Source organism: Varroa jacobsoni, unplaced genomic scaffold (assembly GCF_002532875.2).
Source record: "Varroa jacobsoni isolate VJ856 unplaced genomic scaffold, vjacob_1.0 scaffold_1066, whole genome shotgun sequence".
In the NCBI taxonomy this organism is placed as follows: domain Eukaryota; kingdom Metazoa; phylum Arthropoda; class Arachnida; order Mesostigmata; family Varroidae; genus Varroa; species Varroa jacobsoni.
The window spans coordinates 82730-104181 of NW_019213968.1; the positions used below are offsets into that span (position 1 = coordinate 82730).

The window sequence follows — 21452 nt, forward strand, 5'->3', positions numbered from 1 at the left end:
ATATACATGGCTGAGTTCACCTGAATACACAGATAAATAAGTCGGAGAGATACTCAAGTAAAACAAATTTTTCATCTGTTCTGCTTTTACAATCTATGCGTTAGAATTTTATCGCGTTGTCTGGCTCAGCTTCAGTCCCAAATCGTGAAGATTTTGAAAAGCATGATAAATGCTAGTGCTATTTTATGCGCCGTAGTTGTATACGAGATGTACGCGACTATATAAAGAAGACATCGGAAAGTCTTTATCTATCATTTCGAAACCTAGTGCCTATCTATGACTGTCGATACACTTTTACACTTGCGGTAATAGCAGTGGCATCAATCAGCGACAGCTGATGTCTGCTCATCGGTGATAGCTGAACTCTAGCTTCAGCGGTTTGGTATAGGCGACATTATGGCGTCGGTTTCTCTCTTATATGTACAAGAACAGTCTCTGTAGGCGTATGTCGTAACTGAGGCTTAGTTTTAATGTGGCTTTATTGCAATGGAAGCTGGGTTGGGCAAGAGCCTGCTGCTACCATTAATGCCTCCTCTCGAATATTTCGAAAAGAAAGAAGAAAAAGTAGTTTTAGGATTTAGAGCCAATGACCGACTTAGCCCACCAACGACGATGCTCTAACACTCGTTACGCCATCCAACCACAAGGTTACTTTAGGCGGGAGAGGCCCGAAAGGAAACTAGAAGGCCAGCGATCTTCGGGTCACAAATATATTGAACGACTTATCTGGCTACTGTCACTTTTACTACGAGGAGGACCTAACCAACCGCTCGCTAGCCTGCATTCGCCCTGCGTTCCTGCAGCTCAAAAGCTCCCACTTCCCTGCCGTCGTATTTTAGATCCATTTTACAGCAAGCTGGAGGCAACATCAAACAGTTTATAGTCGTTGGCCTCTTTTCACTATTTCTCCGTGCGTTTGCCCATATACTAATGGACCGTAGATATTGAACAAATTTCATCTACCTTTCACCTCTGAGATACGAATAATAATAATCATAATACCAGCAGTGATAACACTACGAATTTTGACCCAGTTTAAAGAGGGCCTATATATATATAGCATGCCTAGAAACGAACCTAGACAATGTGATAATGCGTACTAGCCATGCTAGGCCAGTTCAGCTAATTAACGTTACTGTCAATCATCATTATAATCGCGGCTGCAATACGACTGCTTCTACTTGTACCTGTTTTTTTGCACTGTGATCTATGTTACCTTCGCAGGACAACTGTATTTTGAATAACGAAAATAGAATTTTCAATCCCAATACGAAACGGATGTCTCATGGCATTTCTATAGGCACGCCGGTAACCACGTGCGAATTTTGCATCTACTATTATATATATATATATATACATATATATAAGAGAAGGCTAGTATTTCGTTGTAAGGAAAGCCGCCTGCCTTCGCAGCCCGCAATCTCTACTACGTGACTCGATGCGGGCACTGGGTAAACACTACAAATGTCATATGAGGCATGCAAAGGGTAAACACTACACTTTATTGCATATTTATGTCCTTCTATTTTAGGATCAGTACTGGGCCAAAGGACTATTATATCTTATATAACAAGTCAACGTTAATAATACACAATTGACAGGGGAAAAATACTAACTTGTGCGTAATATGATTTCCCTAGGTACTACAAGTCATCACACACATTTCAAAATGGAACTGATATTAATAATAGAGGGGTAGATCGAGGAAAGCGGTTAAGGGCTCAGGGTTCAGCCAGATCTTCATCCAAAAAAAGGTTATGCTTTGCATTTGACGGGACTCTGAAGACCTGCTTCATTGGAAGTTACTCCCTATGAACCAGACGATTGATCGGTACGTTTGTTTGGTCCAGTGGCCCAGCGGTTAATCACGCCTTTCAGAAGAAATGACTTGACAAACGAGGTCAAGTCAGCCTGCTCCTTGACAGCGCGACGCTACTCACAACAAATATCGTCAAAACTGCCCTCCTGGATTTCGTTACCATTTGATATTCTGTGGATTCTGCAGCGACCGATTTTCACCTTCCTCGACAATGTTAAGACCTGGACATTTAATAAACAAACGGGTCTCAGAAGCTGACTAGGCGATTTCTTTAACATCAAACCTTAGAATTTCTGGCGAGAAGAGATAAATTAGTTGACAGATAAAGAAGATCTTGAACAATGACGGCAAATACATAATATGAAAACTTATTATCAAAAACGCGGCGTTTTCTGTTCAATAAAAACAGGTGTTTTTTAACCATACTTGCCAAAACAACTTGTTCAAATAAGCTGCTTTCAACTCACTCGACGTATCTTCAATTGAAGCAGCTCTTATAGATCTAAGGAGCACAGGCAGTGCAGAATATTTCAAAAACTTTGACATTCGCCCACCTGACGGCCTGCTAGGATGGGTCCACGTCCATGGCAAAGTCCTTGTATGCATAGGAAAAACTAGCTGTTACTTTTCCAGATCGCACCGATTTTCCGATTTACGGACTGATGGGTAAAGTTAAACAGACAGTGATTTCCTAAATAAGAAACGTGTAAGTAGTCAAACGACTTTAATACTGATTACTTAACCGAAGCAATGAAATTGTGTTTTAGTATGTAATACCGTTTAGCATATGATAAATTCTACGTTCTAATCTATTCTTCGATCAATAGTATTAGTAGTAGCTACAAACAGTGACTTGTTAGCGGTTGAAGCCATATAGAAACGCTTCCACATAACCCAGCAAAAATTGAAGGCTTTGGTAGAGCTTAGGTGAGGAACCGTAAAAGAGAGGAATTTACGTATTTATTAATAATACAATAGAACAGGTTGTCTTTACGTAAATCGTTAGTGACAGTTGTCTTTGTTGTGGTGCGGCGTCCACAGCGGGACGTCGAAAACAAGACGTAAACTGTATATTCGTTCGCTGCTGGGTACGTCGTCGTTAGATTCTAAAACGGCATCAGCACGCTTGTTAGTTAAAAACCTTTTTTTTAATACAAGTGTTTTAATAAAAACAAAAGGTCGTTTTACTTGATTATAAAGTTTTATGTAGGATTATGTCGATATTTTTAGATGAAACAACAAAGAGGCTCTAAAAGTAATAACACATTATTTGAGGATCAAGTCTACAGAAATTATACGCTTGTATAAATCGCTGCGCTTATTTTTAAATTCGCCTTACATTACAGCACTATTTTTATTTCAAGGTACAAATAATAAGTATAGAACTGTAAGCAAAGTATCCTGATACAATCCGCATTCAACTTAAGCTAGGAATAATAACAGCCCATCAGTTCTTCTTAGCTTCTGTATTGTTTGTAACCGTATTGAGGCTCATCCTGCAAAATCTTCAAAAAAAAAATTAACTCTTTGTGTTTACTATTATATTCGAGTAGCATTATATACCGACCATAAAAGTTTAATGGCTTTCTTATTAGAAATATCAGTGAGTAATTTCTGTTTTTTCATTTAGTTTACGTACTGCTAGTTTTTTGGACCTTCTAACTAAAACTCAATGGTCATTCTACAGCGTTGCTTCCCTCGGCGAAAGAACAGGACAGCGATCTATTCACACATATACTTTAGCCGATATTTTGAATCACCAGTCTTCCAGCGTATACCGCATCGGTCTGAATAGATGGACGGAACGTGGCTTAGGCCATCAACTGGCTGTAAAAGAATCTTCGTTGCTTAAGTGGCTTAGTGTTGCAGTACAATAAAAGCGTTTGCCAACACAACCATTTGCCTTTCTGTACCCACCATTATACAGTCAATTCAATGTGATAGGCTGATTTGCGGCGTACTTCGCGTTCTTCATTTTACTGTGTTTCCTTTATTATTTTATGAGATCCCTTTATATCCTGAGAGTTACCCAGACGAAGCTTCTTCTGACCGAGCATATCTCTCTTACCATTGAATATGGTTTAAAAAATAAGTTTTTTTCCTAATTAGTCAAAGATAGTTTTGCTCTGCTGTCCAATTAATATTTCAAGTATCAATCACATGAATCGTGTCGATGATACAACTAGGACTACTCGTAAAGAAGACATTGTCAAGCATGCAGTTTTTAGATTTATTCCTGATCCAGAGGGTCCATGGATTTTTTTCCTTTCTAGCTCCGAGCTTACCGAGCTCTTTTCTAGCATTGATATACTCTTTGAATATTAGTTCTTTAAGTAAATCTACTACAGTATCACCTAAAGCAGCATAGATAACAAGACCTACTACCAAGTAAAGTTTCGCTATTTCTGTAACGTATATTATTTCGGCAGTCAACCTTCGACTTAATGTAGTCGACCTTGCCGCGAATGTCCGGAAGAGAAAAAGGTTTCTATCACCTAGACCTAAGTCAGCTCCGCCTTTTTCGGAAGTCCATTGGTTTATGTCTAATAGGATTGTTTCCTATCTTCGCCTCTCTCTATCTGATCTAGCTTTTATAGGGATGTTTCGATAAATGCACCACACAGGAAACATGTGTGTCCAGCTGCACGCCAATTCGGCTATCTCTGCTAGTGGCATTGCATTTGTAATAATTACGTCCCAACGTAATAGTAGCATTTTTATTCTGATTAGTTTTATTGGAGTATCTGTATTTTTACAGGCATTCTTTGCCAGCTATAGGCCTAGGGAGTGAACCCACTTTTGGATAGCATGACTAAGACGTCATTATACAGTTGTCCTTGGGACGACTTTGCAAAAGGTTTTTGAATTATATGTAAATTTTGTGTGCTGAGAGAAGAAGAGCTAAAGTAGACGTTCATTAGAACAACTAGTTAAGCCTAAACTAGGATCAAATAGGTTCATAGAAAAGAATTAAGCTTATGGTTGAAATAGCATCTCCTCCAAAATAAATATACACTTTTTCTTACTAGTAATCTACTGCTTCTTCTAACTGTACACTTACGTCTTACCGAACGTCTTTTGTTCTAATCTCCTACCCGATGAGGTCTTTAGGCTGCGGCCTAAAAACAGCAATCATGATTAGACGAGCACACAGCATACCTAGTGACGACCATTTGCATAGCGGTCGTCGGCATAAGGAACTTTAACTTGAATATAATTTAATATATAAGATATAAGAAAGTGACCGAACATGACATTGACTTCTTTATATTAACTATAACAAGTTTTAGAGCACTTCGAGACCAAACCTATGTAAGGAATAGAATGGCTTCTTGGGGACTCACAAGAGTGTAACTGAAGTGGTCTTTGCAAGTAGGGCGGCGAAAGGCCATGATAACAGTTTATATATGATGAACATGGTTAGGCTAGTAACTGCCTTGAGCCTGTTTTCGTAAGTAAGTTCGGATAACTAACTATAGGTTAGTGTTCTAGAAGCGCGGAGTTGGTTGAATCGACGCGTACTTGACAAATAGACACTTTAGGACCGATGATTTAGCGACCCATCTGTCCACTAGCCGTAACTGGGAATCATTGTCCTATATTTATGACACTTCTTGTCTTTGTTCTTAATTTCAGAGTGGCAAGACTTACTTGCGTACGACGACCTGAGGGAGTACATTTCTCTTGATATTTCGGACGTCCAACAAATCAGCTCTGCCGTATGCGATCGATGTGTCACCAACTATGTGCTGATCTCTACGCCTTAGATGCTTCTATTGAGAATCGCAAAACCATTTTGACGCTAATGTCATAACCAGTCCTAACTTCGACAGTACTACTCACATAACAAATCTATTCCAGTCGACGAGTAGCATTTGCAATACGTTACGCTTGAGAACATAATCTTCTGAATAAGAAAGCACTCTACGAAGTAATGAGAACAATAGTAAACCTGGAAATAAAGCAAGCTTACAATAGTTACGAATGACAAAACGTTATCTAGTAGAAATCTTTAAAGTATTTGCAAACCCGTGTATAATCATCTATTTTGGGCAAGAGAGGCTTGAACGGCACACACAACTAGTTCAATCGGACTCTCAAACCCTACGTTGCAGCAGCTGAGTCAACTTCTAAAAGACGAATCATCGTCTAGTGAAACTACCGTTAAAGAGCAGTTAATGGCGAAGGCGGCTGTAAACCCAACGGTTGGATCATGACCAACGGATTGTATCCTCCGCAACGGTCAAAGACCTCGTGAAACAGGTTCTGGCAGCCAACGCGAGTGAATGACCGGTTCCAATATGCGACAGCTTGAATCACCGGAGCCGGTTCCGTGGACGAATACGGAACCTACAGCAAGGCCGGACTTTAAGAAGACACTATGAATTACGCAATGAAACTGTAAAAAGGCTGCAACTCCCTCTGCGTCCCTGTTCCGGAAGCCCTGGTCAGTAAATACATGCTCCTGCTTACGAAGAGCAGGCAACTAGCTCTTTTCACTTGCTGCATTTCTACTCCATACGTTGCCCTGCAGTGAAAGGCCGAGGCCAGTGGAGACATCTTGGGTTTTTACAACCATAAGATTAGCGACTTCTGGCAAGTTCGTGCTTAGTTAAGAATAACGTCATTACGTGGCCAACAGCTACGTCTCGTAACAGTCTATGTTCGCCCGGTTGATTCGGAATCATCTTACGTACAAACCGAGGAACTCATCGGTAGGCAAGAAGGGCTGTTCTTGCACTCCATCTTTCCTAACTACTGCCAGCGATCTATACGCCCATTTCGACCAACTGAACTCGATCCGTATTATGGCCTTTGTAGAAACGCTCGCGGACTTTGCTTTTTGGGTAGTTAGTTTCACCTCGATACCGGAGCTTCGGTTATAAATATATTTGCGATGACCTTAACCGAGGATAGCGTAAAGTGTCAGAGTAAAAGTAATTTTCTGTCAGAGGGCGCCCTTACTGTTCAAGTTGCATTTGTTTGGGTTGTCAAACGCCAACTTTTGTCAAAGTGCCTAAATGAATGTAGGCTTTTGGAACTAACCCACGAAGGTCTCCCGGTACGTAACGTGGTGAATGCCGACACCTTTGCGCAGCATCTGATCGAAAGTCCCCAATCTACAGTAGAGTCCCTCCGTTCCGTCGGAAGCATATATGATTCAACTGTAGTTACAGGCTTACCCAAAGGGTTCAAATGACCCTCAGGCTTATAACCATGCTACAGTCCAAGTTCAATCCTTTGGCCTCCGTTTTTAAGACGATCTGTTAGGAAATGTATGCGTCACAAAGGCAACAGTGCTTTGAACAGCTAGAGACTCGTCTGATCGCCGATGCGGAACGTGAACTTTACAAGTGGCTAAAACACCACGGCAGCTTTTTCGATTGGCACCTCGGTCCTCATGAATCATTTCTCAGAGGTGTTCGCGTCAAAGGATACGATACCACGTGTGGTACCTTTTTTGCGGACGCGTGGAAAGAAAAGGTCTCAATACAATAAAATACCCTTCCAAGACTTGACATTGCGGAAACAAATGCAAGGCTTTGGGGGCCTGCGTAAAAAAAAAGCTGGTCCAGACAAGGCCTGCAGTGAGCTTCTGAAATAGGCCGTTATTCTGGCACCATGTTGGACAACACTATTCAATAATTGTTTACATACTGGCACACTTTCAGCTTAGTGAAAAGACATGACCTTATTAATGATCCGTAAAGAAGAGGGCTACCCAACCGCACCGTGATCATGGAAAGAGTAACTGAAGAGAAGCGTTTGTTATACTCTGCTTTTCAGCTTGCTGATTAAAAGACTAAACAGCTACTTAGAAAGCGTACACGCCGTCCCAACCGAGCAACATGGGCTGCGGACAGAACACTTCACAGGAACGACGCGCAGGATTTTGATGGCTGACATCAAGAGAGCTTTAGTTACACTGCACAATCGGTTGCACGCGGTAAGACCGCCTTCGACCCGGCGTTCAGTGACCAGGTAATGTGCACGCTAGACTAGCTCAATGTTTCTATGAATGTGCAGAACTTTTTTGCTGCGATTTTGAAGGAAGACACAATGACTATAGACGATGGAGTGGCCGAACTTCCATTTTTCACGCAGATAACTAACCTGGCTCAGGGAGGACAACCTAAACCTATTGTTGTCCTTCGTTTTGCTGAAGGGCCTCTCGGATCAAATAAGAGTGTCAAGGAAATCAGCTGAAGTCATCTTGTGTTCACACAGTTTAGTCATATGCGGGTCGAACAGGTTTCAAGTGCAACACGCGATGGTCCAGGGCCATGCATCAGCCACAAATTCGGGACTGACCTGAGCCGGACGGCAGTGATGAGGTCTAAAAAGGGAGGCAAGAAAACGGCCACTGACGCCTTGTAGCTTGCCAGGTTGCCTCTTGCTTATGTGAGCCAGTCTCCATAGCTAGGGTTGCTTTTTTCCGTTGAAGGCAAAAGTCTTACCGCACAGGTTGACGGAAGATTAAGGAAGGTAGATTTGGCCGCATGGGCATTCGGACCGTTTCATTGTCTCATCTTGTTCGATTTTAAGAACGCTCTAATTGTAGTGTGCGGGGCACGCGTAATTTGGACAAATCCTACAGTGAATACTCTCGAACAATTAGACTGCGTCAAAGCCTTTTTCCTCAAAAGACTAAAAATCGAGACCTGAAATCGCCTCGCGTATTTTATAGCCGACTCGCTATTGCTTTTCGCTGCATTTGGCACTTACAAATGTTGTGTCGATAAACTTAGCTAGAATTATCTGATGCTATACGACTTTATGTGATGCATATACGTATATATGTATATGCATCATACCAAACATAGCGTCCCGATGGCATTGGTTCGTACCCCTAAGACCATAAATAGATAATCTATAGTTGTTCACCTAAGTATATAGTAGGTAGCATCGGTCATGCGTCTATTTACTTTGGCCCTGCTTTGATACCGACGAACTTAAAACAAGGAAGAGAGTACACTCCGTGATTTTATGTTAAGCGAGCACGTGCCCGCCTGTCGCCTGGACACTCTAAGTCCGTCTACGCTTTTTGTTCAATCCTCCCATAGCATACGGGGAGTACGCGTACAACCTTACTACCAAGTGACTTTTACTGGAACTTTATTTGGCGGCAAAAGTAATCGCTGCAGCAAAGCTTCATCATGACCGTAGCGTTTTCACAGTCGTAAGTCGCTTGGAACCGATCCCGAATAGATCGATATCACTCTAGGTCGAGGGTAGGCGACTCAGGGTTGCTCGCTTATTTCCTGACAACGAGCTATTGCTTCTACAACTAGTACTATTACTTCGAACAGAAGACTATAATAAAGCTCACATAGCTACAGTAGCCGGTGGTAGAAGCTACGTACATACTGCATAATAGAATTCTGGCATAATTACAACGGCATCATCATCGAGCTGTTGTGCCACCACCATCTCCAACGGTCACGATCGCACCTCCCAGTCGGCCATGGTGCTCGACGGCATGTTTGTTGGCGTCATCGTTCTCGGGCAGCGTGGGTGGGGTGACATAAATTTAGCGTCGATGTGAACGCCTTCCGGTACTGTTTCAGGCCGCCAGCCGTAGCTGGACTCTGTATGGGCCAAGTGACGAAAAGACAGACAACGAAGCTACAGACATCGGTCTTAAGAAATTTTTATGGATGTAAAACTCGCCGGCATTTATGCATTTGGCCACAGATATGTGTGACCTTGGTAACCGCAGAAAGGCAAACATCTGTAGTATTTGCATGACAGATTTATATGTATTTCTGCGTAGCCTAGATATGTGCAGGCACTGGCGATACAAATCGAACAGGACCAGCTATATCTAAAACTAAGCTATGTAACTTAGATCGCCAACATTAGGTGGCGAATTTTTTCGAAGCTGTCTATTCTCATTTACATATATGTCCTTGCAGGTATGAGAGAATCATGCATGAGAGGAAGAAGTTTCCCCCCATATGGCTGTGGATGTGACCAGTTAAGCGTACGTTGTGTTACACTGTGCAGACCGAGACGTGCAGGAACATTAACAGATAGAACAACGTGACAGAGAAAAAATGGCAGCATTTTTAGAAGTAAGGTACGTTCAGCGATAACGTAAATTGCCTTTACGCGTCTAAAGCAGTTAACATGAGCTAAAATATTTATTAATAAGAAACGTCAAAAAAAAGTTCGGGAAACATTGCTAAGTAAACTAGAAAGGAAAACGTTTCATCATCAACGCGTAAACGCGATATTCATAATAGATGTTAATACGTAAGGACAAATGTGACAGGTCCAATCGGAAACGCGGACAAGGCTAAAATTTAAGCAAGAGTCATCGTGAGAAATTCTTCAAAACTCTTGACGATGCCATAAATGACTAAAAAAAATACTACATCAATTGTAATATGGGGTAGCTCTATAGACCCCAATGGCTAATGTGGTATATATATATATATACATATATGCTATGCAATCTCGCACATTTCATAGTCACATTGTCAAAGTTTGAATGAAGAGCTACACTTTATAGTCAGCCAGGTAAAGTCGAATTGGTCTGTGTTAACTGGAGAAAGGCAGGTTATTAATACGTTTACAATCTTTCTGCAGTGGTATATAAATAATGGTAAGTATTTATAGTAATACCGTGTTCCAATTATCGTACAAATAAGATTACTTGACTCATTAGTGACTATAATAAAAGGATATTAGTTGAAGTTAGTTTTTACTCACCAGTTCGGATCGTTTCTAACCCTTTCGTCGGCTCCCCGCCGCGTAGTACATTACTTCAGACGTTAATAAAGCCAAACCGTTGTGACCTCGTAAACATGTCGAGGTCTGCTTTAGAACCCTAGCTGATAAGATTGAATAGTTCGATCTATGGCGCATAACTCTACTAGTGAATCGATTCTGCCCCTATTGAAGGGCATCATTGTCGTTCCTAATAGAAGGTCGCCAATTAATGGCAGATTTTTTAATACAAATAATTTGAAAACGATACTAATGGTGGTCGACACTGAGCTAATACGGTCAAGATTCGGCGTGATTGTAGCCCGTAGCTCTTTCACCAAGCTTATTTAGGAAATGTCTTGAAGTGTATTTTATAGTCTGTTGGTGAGAATGTACGGCCATAGTATTTTAGATAAAAGACGCACGTTACCCATCGATGATTTCAGTTGAATGGGCATCCACAGTTAATAAGTCATGACTAACGGAAGAGTTCGAAATATTGCGTATATCTGTACAGGTGGCAAAAGATTAAGGTATTTTCTGTTAGCAGGGGATGTGAGGCCAAAGTCTAACTGTCGTCATTTAACGTATTCAAGTAGCACTACAGTAAAAATTGTATATACGCTAACTGTGATTGTTCTCGTAGTATACATATCTTACTCGTCTGCTGCTGTTTAGCTGTTCACTGTCTATTTATCTCACATAAAGAGACACAGACTCTATTGGTAGAGGAGGCCATATGACGTCTATGTAATTTCGACAAGGCCGTGGCGAAATACTTGCAGGTTTGCCCTTAAACCACCGATACGTACAACAAATAGTGGAAACAACTTGTAGAACTGTAATAATTACCAGACCATTTAGCTGCGTGGTTTTAGGTTTAGTAAAGGAACAGATTTCTAAAGATCATTTTCATCCATATGGTATTAATATGGATGAAATAATTCAGATATATGGTATTGATTGTTTTGCTAAGTGGATTTTTCCATTATGTTCCCCTCCATAGAATATTGAGAGATGATGCAGGACTCTCTTGCTTTAGAAAATATACAGTTGGCGACTTCCAGTCGAACGAATTGGGGGTGTAGCAGCTTTTTCGCTTGTCATTTAGACGTACGTTTCTATTCTAATTGGCTTGGACATAGCTTTGAAAATGAAAGTTGGTCGTAAAACCCGTGCCTATCTTTAAACCGATAGATACATACACTAAGACTTTCCTTTCTAGCAAGTTAAAATGTTAGTAGTAAGCTAATTCACTTATGAACATTTAAACGAGTATGAAATGATTCCACGAGATCCATATCCAGTCTAATGCAGTGCTTACGGATATTTTGATGGAACCTTCTCTACTTCTATTTTATTAAGTGAAGTGGTTTGACCCGTGTCCTTCCTTAAACCTTTAAAGAAGTAATGCCGACCATCCATATTAAACGCTTGCTAACTTCCTTCATTGTGGTGTTAATAAGAGGGCAAGAGGGTAAGGGGGTAAGGCATAGGTGAAAGATCGACTATGCACTAAGAGGACAGTGGCCAAATCTTAGCCACTGTTGTCCGTTTCTATTGTGTCAACGTTATTATGCCATCGTTCCGTTTGTAAATGTAGGCAGCCTCCAATGGAAAGTAGAAGAGAGGATGCGGGGGTGGCCAAGAAGAGCAGGGAAATGTGCAAATGCTCTGTCGCATTTCTGCTCGTACCCATACTTGCCTGTACATGGTGCTCTAAAGAACGTTGGTGCGCGCTGTTCGATAGCCCGCTGATACGGCGGCCTCTCATGTAATCTTAGAAGAAATAATAGTCATCGGCATATCACTGCTGATGTGCTGATGATGCCCGACAGACCACAACAGCATCCGACACTTACCACGCTAGACAGTGTCACAAACATCATATGGAAAAATTGATCAACCAGAAATCCGCCGGGCGGCGTAGAGGCCAAGTGACCCGTTACAATGTGTGCTGAATTCACAGAACAAATGCGTTAACTGGGTAAACATTTTTACGTTGCTGTTTTAGGTATTTATGCTCACAGATAGGTATATGGTATATCGTGATAAAAGTATCACATTTTTTGAAGGACCAAAATGCTACTAGTATTTTTAGTTGGTTTTAATCAGTTTCTGTCATACGCAGAATTATTCACCAATGTCGACTTTTAGCTATTAAGGCTTTTACGAAGGACGTGCCTACATTTCAGAGCAAGCCTATCGACGAAGGACAGCCGCAACTTGGATTGCAAATGATATAGCAGAGATTTTAGGATTACTAACAGCGTACTCGAGCGAACCGTGAATGTGGATTGGTGTTGTACTGCAAACTAACGGAGCCCTCTGACGACAGGTTGTACGCGTTTGCTGGTTATAAATTTGCTTAACAAATTTAGAACTTTATTATTACCACTAGCACGCTCTATATAGATTTTCAAAGACAAAATCATTCTAGTGAGCAGATGGTGACAGCACGACGATTGTAATTGATGTTGAGGCACTCGTCGTTGCACAAGGGCCTGTGAGTAAAAGAGGCAAACTTGCACTGCGTATGCGAGCTTATTCGACACTCAGTATGCAGTGAATGAATAGACCCTTCCACAAGTGACACATATTTCAACCGGTATTCCTGTCTGATAGTTCTCTGTGGAAAGGTTACCCATATGGTAGGTATATCCGCGCAAAACAGAAAACCATGGGACGAAGCGAAACTGCGCGTCAAAGTATATATGGTCCACCACAAACAACGGAACTAGAGAAAACGATGGGCCCACTCAAAAACAGATCTCATTTTATATTCGACAAAGCAAGCCCCTTTTACCATAAGTATGCACGAGCAGAAGTCCTTTGAAATATACGTATACCTGTATGTTTTTCACCAGCTTTTCCATCATGTGCCGATCGCAATGAACGCTGGCAGTAGCGATCAGTGCCAGTAATTACAAAACATGCTCGAAACCTACTGGTTTGGTTTAAAATAGGGATCTAGGCTTTATACATGGTGCCGACTGAATTATTCTGCACGTACACGTAAGGATCAGCAGCGGTTGAGCACATGTATTAATTTATGTAGTCTGAGCCAATAGCAATGGTATCAAGCTATGTCCGTTAACCTGAAAAAACTTTTACGCTATGGAAGCTAACACAACTGGTAGAACTTCGGTCTTAGATTCGATTTATACCGATCTGTATCCGGTCAGAAGAGAAAACCCTTGCAAAATTATGAATCATTTAGTAAAATAGACCTATATTTTCTTCGAAATCGTTTCTTCTATTTAATATAAGCGCAAAACAACCTCTAAATATCTTTGCACCAATAGATAACACAAGGAAGCTTCCCCGTAACTGCGGAAAGTTCTTCTACCTACGTTAGACCTACGCTATTCAAGACATCATCCTGAAAAACGAATACGACAATTGCGTTTACTCAACTGTTACGTCAACAAGTACCGATGACAGAATCCGCTGATGTATAAAACGAAAAAACTTTATTGTACGGTTGCTAGTCTGTATCTAACAAATGAAAATACAAGGAGCGCAGGATGACTTTCTGCTGGTACCCTTCAGTCTGTTCTCTATGACATTTATTAGGCGACTAATCAGGACCAACATACCGTCATGTCAACGCTCATAAAAAAAAGCCTGTATATATACACCCGAGAAACGATATCGAAACAAAGTGATTCTGGGCTTGAATTGAGAATATAGCCGATTACACTGATAACTTCCTTTTAGAGAATAAGACTTCCCTTCTGCCTAAAACTAAACATTTTTTAGGCAAGTTAACAGTTTTAGACGATAACTCTTGAGCGTGTGAAAGAAGCTTATATTAGAAAGCTATTTGCTTTTCGAACACCGTTTTGATCGCAGGGCGAGAATTACCGTATTAAGTTACGGAGCCTGAACTGAATAACGCTTCAGGCTGACGCCGCGTGCACACTTGAAGATTCGTAGAAATTTTGAAACGAGCTAAGTTGTTTCTTTAAATAGAAAGTTAATGGAAAAGCAGAGTCAACGTATTGATTCAGTACTGGAATTGGGTAGTAACTGCACCGAACCGATAGGGTCACTGCCCAAGAAGAAATCGACTAAATCAATGGGAGATATAACGAGATCGAAAAGATCGATTATTAGAACAGATTTATGAGATAACTGCAGTGTGGCAGCAGGACTGTCAAATCAGAATCGGAATAAATGTCCTTAATAAACTGAGTAAATTAGATAAATGCAATTTTTGTGACGAAAAAGCTGCAACAGGATGAACGAATTGTTGTGACAATATCTCAAATCAACTGCACCGCAGTAACTGTGAAAATGTAGGTCTGCGATCAAACACATTTCTACACCTGAAACGGGTGTATTTGGCCATGAACTATGCCTATTGTCGAATGCAGTTATTTACCTAATAATAATATGGCAGAAGGATGAAAATGTGTCTTGAAAGAGTTTCCAATTATTCACCTAACGATTCTCTGATCTCACAAGGAAAGCTTGTGGAAAGGAAAAAAAAAAAAGATTTTTTAAGAGATATATTGAAAACGCATTTCATTCGTCTGAGCTGAGTCAAAACACAAAACACTTCCCTAAAATTTTTCTTTCGGCATAAAAAAAAACCGTAGACTAAATAAATCTATGAGCTGTTTCGCTTACATGACACTAGCGAAAATTTTGTACACGAAATACTATGTAGGGAGACCGCCGTTCTTGGCATCTTCTTAATTGCCCCCATACGAGGTGTTCGGTAATCAAATCGATAGGTTTCAACCGACGGAGTAAAAAATTGTTATTTCTGAGCCAACATCGCAAAAACTCAATTGGTCATATCGGTTTTTCTATGCGGCAGTGAATCGAGAGCACGTTTAGAGCCATTCTTCAAGTCAATCCTATTCAATCAGTAATGATCAATTAATAAAAATATTAAAGCCGCAAATATGCATTTGATTTGTATGAAAAAACTAACAGTTTAACTTCGAAAGAAAAATACCGATTTAACTATCTCCCTCAAAAGTTACCGACGTGCGTCCTAGAAACAAAATCAATCAGGTAACATTAAAAGAAGTCTCACTATTTCATTGTCGAAATGTACCATCACAAACAAGATCAGCCTAGAATTGGCTGAGCCCCTGGTAGACAAATTAGGTTGAATTGATACAGTTAGAAAAAAAACTTAGATTATTTTATAGTTTACATTAGAATAGATGTATTTTCAGTTAACCAAATTAGTTAAATCAACAACAACAACAACAACAACAACATAGGGCAAGGTGAATCGCGCGGACCCAGGGCGTTTTGCTGTTAAGTAGAGACTTCGCTTGTGTCCTTCTGGCTAAAAAGGTATGGATAAGAAGGCTTATTTGTTAACTTTTTTCTTGAGCGGTCCTTCTGACAATTGTCTTATATTAGCGCTGGCTGCTTTTGGGTTCACTGTTAAATATTCACGAGGGATCTTAGATTTAAACGTTTGAGACGAGGCAGGACAGGCAAATCTGAGGAACAATCACTCTTTAACTTAAACGCGATGACATCGGTGACATTATGGCCACAGGAACAACGAGCTAGCGAATAAAAGACAGTGCGGCTAAATAGCTTTTGTAGTATAATGTTTGTATGGTAATATTTTATGTAGGCTCTACGATACCACTGGATTAGCATTTATCTTACATATTTTAGAAACGATCCTTTTCGATACAGACAAATAGCTAGTAGTCAAATGGGAAGTAATTTTACTTTTTTTTTTTGTTAACAGAAAAATGTTTGTTCAAGACAATATGGCCTCCATGTTTACACAGTCCGTTTCGATAAAGAAACGCCCCCCCCCCCCCCCTCCCCCGATAAAGAAGCGCAATGCGAACGTACATATAAGTTAGTTAACGTTTGCTTCTTTCGATGCTCGCTAATAAAATAAGTTAATGATTTTTATTACATATTTGTTCCATATCAGTGGCATTATTCCAACTGTAAGAAGGCAAGGATTTGTTTGGTTAGACGCTTTTGGTCCGAGCAAATGTTTTTTCCAACTGAATCCATTTAACAAATAAATAACCGAGGATCTATTAAGTGCTGAGCGCCGTTACGCTGCAGAAGACGTATATAGTTCGGTTTATAACACCTCATCGTGCGGATTACGGGTACTTAAGTGAGCTGAATGTGACGCTTGACACGGAATTCGAGCTGGACGTTCTAACTGGAACTCTGCACCCCGAATTTGCTCATTAGATTTACGTCGGTTGCGTCCTTTTTCCCTATACATTCTAATGTTCACGTTCAAAAACATTTTACCCCAAATCTATCATCTACGAAGCTGGACCAGACTACCGAGGCCAATTACAACTAAGCACACTGCACCGATCGTGCAGTAAAGCGCAATAGTCAAGTGTCACTGAACTCGCCCTTATTTCCTTGGAACCGGCTGCCTGTCTAAGAGCTGGCCTCTTCTGTAGTTATGCCCGAACAAGTTACCGAACTTCAAGCAAACTGCGTAGAGCTCCGCGCCCTATCGTACCCAGCACGGATGTACCAGACATAACGGCCTAGTGCGTCGGTCCGTTAACGTTTGTTTCATTTGTTTTCCTTTTGCCCCTTTTTGAAAGTTAGCGCCTATCAATGTAGAGCAAACGGAGTAGTGAGTGAGGTTCGACTAAATCAATAGAATAAAATACTTAGCGGTGTCTTCCTTGCTGACTAACCGGCTTACTTAAAATCATCGAAGATCTAATATAGAGAAATATTTTGCTTGTTTGCAAAGCATGATGCTAAAAAAGCCTATTAAGCAAAACGAGATAAATAATAGCTTTCAAATTCAAGATGTTATTCCCTATGGGTACATGCAACACTTTCAAGGAAGTCGTATGTTTACGATGCCCTTACAGATACTCGCTAGTTGAAGTGACTGACAATACTAAAAATTCGCGATTGCCTCGGCTATGCCCGTTTCTCAAAATCAATAGAAAAGCTAACATATACAAAACGCTCTTTATGAATTCACACTGAGGACGTAGTTTCTATGGCCGTCGTCAAAAGCCGCCATCTTGGTGGCGCTTGAACGTACGAAAACCTCAATTTATTTGTAAAATGATGCGGTTTACTGCGTCGAGGCAGTCGCATAAGGCTTGACGACAACAATCTATGACTATTAGCAGGCCGTCAAACCACTCATCCTTATTGTGATTAGAGCAAGCTGTGACCCGCACAGAGAGAAGTGATGTCCTACGAAGATGAAACGCCGAGCCACAAAGCTCGCGACAGTCCTCTTTGCTCTGGCCTTTTTTCGCCAGTCGCCTGATTTAAAAAAATTGAAGCCTTTCATAAGTACAAAGTTCTGTTACTGAACACTTATTGATTGCTTCCATTGGAGTATTGTTAGTAATAAAGTCTAGGCGAACAAATATGCAGTGATCTAGAAATTAGGCTAATTGTGACAGAAAAACGGAGTCTGTAGATAGCGACATGTTTTAATCTGTCATATAAGACTTTAATATTCAACTTCTTTCAATCCGACAAAGCTCTGTTGGTCTTATAATGAATACTGAGCTGCACACATAAAATAGAGACACTCAGCACCTTATATTTCAGTGCAGGTTATTCTGTTAAGAATCGTGTGACACCCTATACTTACGTCGAAACTTATGGTCCTGCATTAAACCTGTCAGAGTTTTCTGCATTTTCGCACGCTTTTGATCACTGCTTGGAATACCCGATGAAAGTTGACAGATATCTATCGCCTTCACCTCTCGCAGCTGAAAAGCTAAAAACGTCTAATTTTGTTGTTGTATAATTAAAAAAAACATTACAGTAACGAGTGGGTAAGTCACAGAGTTGCTGGCTCACTCACTGAACGACCGGCCGCCCGCCCGTATGAAAGTAGCACCGAGGCAATGAATATCACACAGAGAGAATCAAAGGGTTGAATGCGGTAGCGGAGTAGACGTAGCGGTGGTAACAGAAAAAAGGCCCCTAGTAAGTACCTTCTGCTTCTCCTGCTCTACCTCACTAGTCTCCGATTTTTTTTTGCGGCCGGAGTCTCGGTGCTGAGTGTTGCAGTGCTTCAAATAACCAGCGGCTGGATCCAGGATACGAGCACATGGGGAAAAGAGGTCTCACTTTATCTGACAGGGTCATCGTATGACCACCGAAACCGCTAAGGTTACCGCGGCCGAGCGCTTAGTTACTCAGCTGCTACAGCCACCAGCTGGTATTAGCAGCAATAGCAGTAGCCTAGGTGGCAGGGAACGACCGAACGAACGGATGCGGTGGCTCTGAGGGCTTCGTACATTGTTAGTTTCGTCTCTATAGGCGTCCTCCCGGCGCCCACTGCTTCAGTTCCCGCGCTATCGCTAATTGAAATAAAGAGACCGTTGACCGGAGACGGAAGAAACTGCACGTTATGTGGGAAAGCCCACGCAACATTGTGAGACAGACTATCCTTACAGTCTAGCGCTGCCCCTTTTGCAACGACGAAGCGTGGTAATAAGGTAGATAGGAAAAGGAGTAAAATGCCTCTTTCATGGGGCAGAAACACTAAATTGAAAATGTTTTTCTGCTGCAAGCTTAGGTGTGCTGGCCAGACACACGTTGTTGTATTCATTAGCAGTGCTGTACTTTGAATAGAGAACAAAGCGAACAAGATGAAGCCAACCAACCTCATACAAACATTGACGGCATATGGTGCGCTCATTTTTCCCTATAATTTCTATGGGCAAACTAGTCTGTCAATACTACGATAATTGGGAGTTGTTTGCCTATTTCTATTAGACTTGTGTAAATTTGTTAAACATATACAAATGCAAAGCACGTTTTTGCAGAATTTTCTTTCTTGCAAAGTAAGTGCAAAAAATTTTTGGAATCCAATTAGATACGGGCAGCCATAACGTACAACTACGGTTCCATTCTAATCTGCATAATATTTATTTCTAGCCGTCTCTTCTAACTAAGAGAATAGCACTCGATCCGGAGTCCGGATGTTACGTTTGAAAAATGTTGCCCGCTTAGATGGTAAAAGGGCCTCGGTTTCCCTTTGTCTAAATATACGGCACGTCGCCTTATCACCACTTATGTCAAAGAGGAAAATCAGCATACGGGACAAAATTAGGATTTCAACTTTGGTTGTGGTTTTTATATTTGAACAGACACAATGGCGGCTGTGAAAAATAGGCCACTTTCAGAATACTTTAAACGACCCTTCATGGATTATATATACATAAGCTAAGCGCAAGTGCATTGATACAGGAGTATGTATAAAATGTAGAATGCTGTTTCGATAATGTTGATTTTGAGCTACGAATTTATCTGACCCTCGCGTGTTCGACCAGAGCTCTATTCGGATGTAAATATATTGATGGCACTACGAAGATACTGTTCCGTTGACTCCTGTCGATTCTAAGGCGAATGCATACATCCGTTCTTTGTTTCCTATATTTGGAGCGAATCGATACTGCTATAGGAGCAAGAAGAAGGGTCTCAGCTGTGAGTCGCAAGCGTTTGTGTGTACCTCACTATAGCTGGGATGCCAGCTGAGCCCCAGCCACGAGCCGTTGCTGCAGCAGGACGGTGACCGGCACAGGCCAGTGCAAGCAGAAATGGATGGACCAAAGCCGTCGCACAACAACAAGAAAGCGATTCACCCACCTTTTGGCTCCGCTGTCCCTCTCTGTTCCACGTTCATGGTTGCCCCACTTCCATTGCGAGCTTCTATCATTGGGCGGCAAAGAATCGGACAAATGCTGCCAGGCCATTAGTAACAACCGTTGCCGTTTGTGGCGTCACCGTTCGAAGAACGCTAGCTATTCGTTTGAGGCGATATAGGAAACTCACATAGACTTTCTAAATTTAACGGCGCCTTGTTTTATTTTTAAAGTCGATATTGCAACTCCCATAGCTTTCTAGGGAGGCGGGCTTTGTATGAATGGTGCAGTCATTATTTAATCTGAGCAAACCATTCATTTGTGTAGAAGGCACATATGGAGTAGCATTATTCCGCACGCTTAGTCAATAGTTCACAAAGTTACTGCTTTAAGAACGTATGCCGAATCCGTTATACTTTTTGCCACATAAGATGTTATACTTTTTGCCACATAAGACTATCTTCGAAGGCAAATTTCACAGTGCCAAAAAAGGAAGTTCCAATTGAAAATGTATAGAAAAAATCTATAATATTCTATTTGATTTTTAATTAAAAACTAAAATTTTTGTACGATCATTAGGAAAGTGAGAGGCTTATATACTGCATAAGGAAATCTTCAAACGAATGGTTTATGCGATCTGTGCCACAGGGTATCCTCCCCGTTCCCCTCCTCCCAATTCCCCCAACAAAGACAGCCGCTAGCGTAACTACAATTTAATTTTTAACCTACGCATTGTGGAGTCATTGCAGTGCGCTTAATTATTACACCTTTCTATCCGTTGAGCTTTACGAAAATGTTTTATATGAACTTGTTCGTAGCTGCCGTTCTTGAAATTCAACTATATTAAATCTTATTATAATATTGACTGTGCTGTCAGTCCCATGTTTCCTGACACTTCAAAATTATTCGTATTACATAGTATAAGTTGAAAACTTATAAAATTATAAGTTGAAACTGCATTCACGTTATTGTAAAAAGCTGTGGTTGATCAAAAGTGATACTAACTCATCAGAACGCAATTTGATATATATACTCCTGCAAATCTCGGCTTCAATAGATACTGTTTTATTGAAGATTATCTCCTGCGTTTATATACCGTTTAACGTACCGTAAATATCAAAATAAATCTCCAACGGCAGGGTCACAGAAGAAATTGCACGTAGATGGGTGGACGCCATATGCAACATCACCATTAACCATGGCCCTCTAAAAACTGCTTCCTGCTGCTCCTCGCTGTTCAATTTGTCCTTCAGGTCACTGACACACCTCAGTAACGAACTCTTCTGTCGTTATTGTTGTTGAATAATCTAAAACGT

At 41.0% G+C, this 21452-nt stretch overlaps 1 long non-coding RNA gene across 1 annotated transcript; it reads right to left on the bottom strand.

Moving 5' to 3' along the window:
- Positions 1–1479: 1479 nt before the first annotated feature.
- Positions 1480–6255, bottom strand: LOC111266247 (uncharacterized). Its single transcript, XR_002683972.1, has 3 exons — positions 5471–6255; positions 2374–2510; positions 1480–2040 (listed from the first exon to the last, which is right to left on the bottom strand). It is a non-coding gene; the product is annotated as an uncharacterized LOC111266247 (long non-coding RNA).
- Between the last annotated feature and the right edge of the window lie 15197 nt (positions 6256–21452).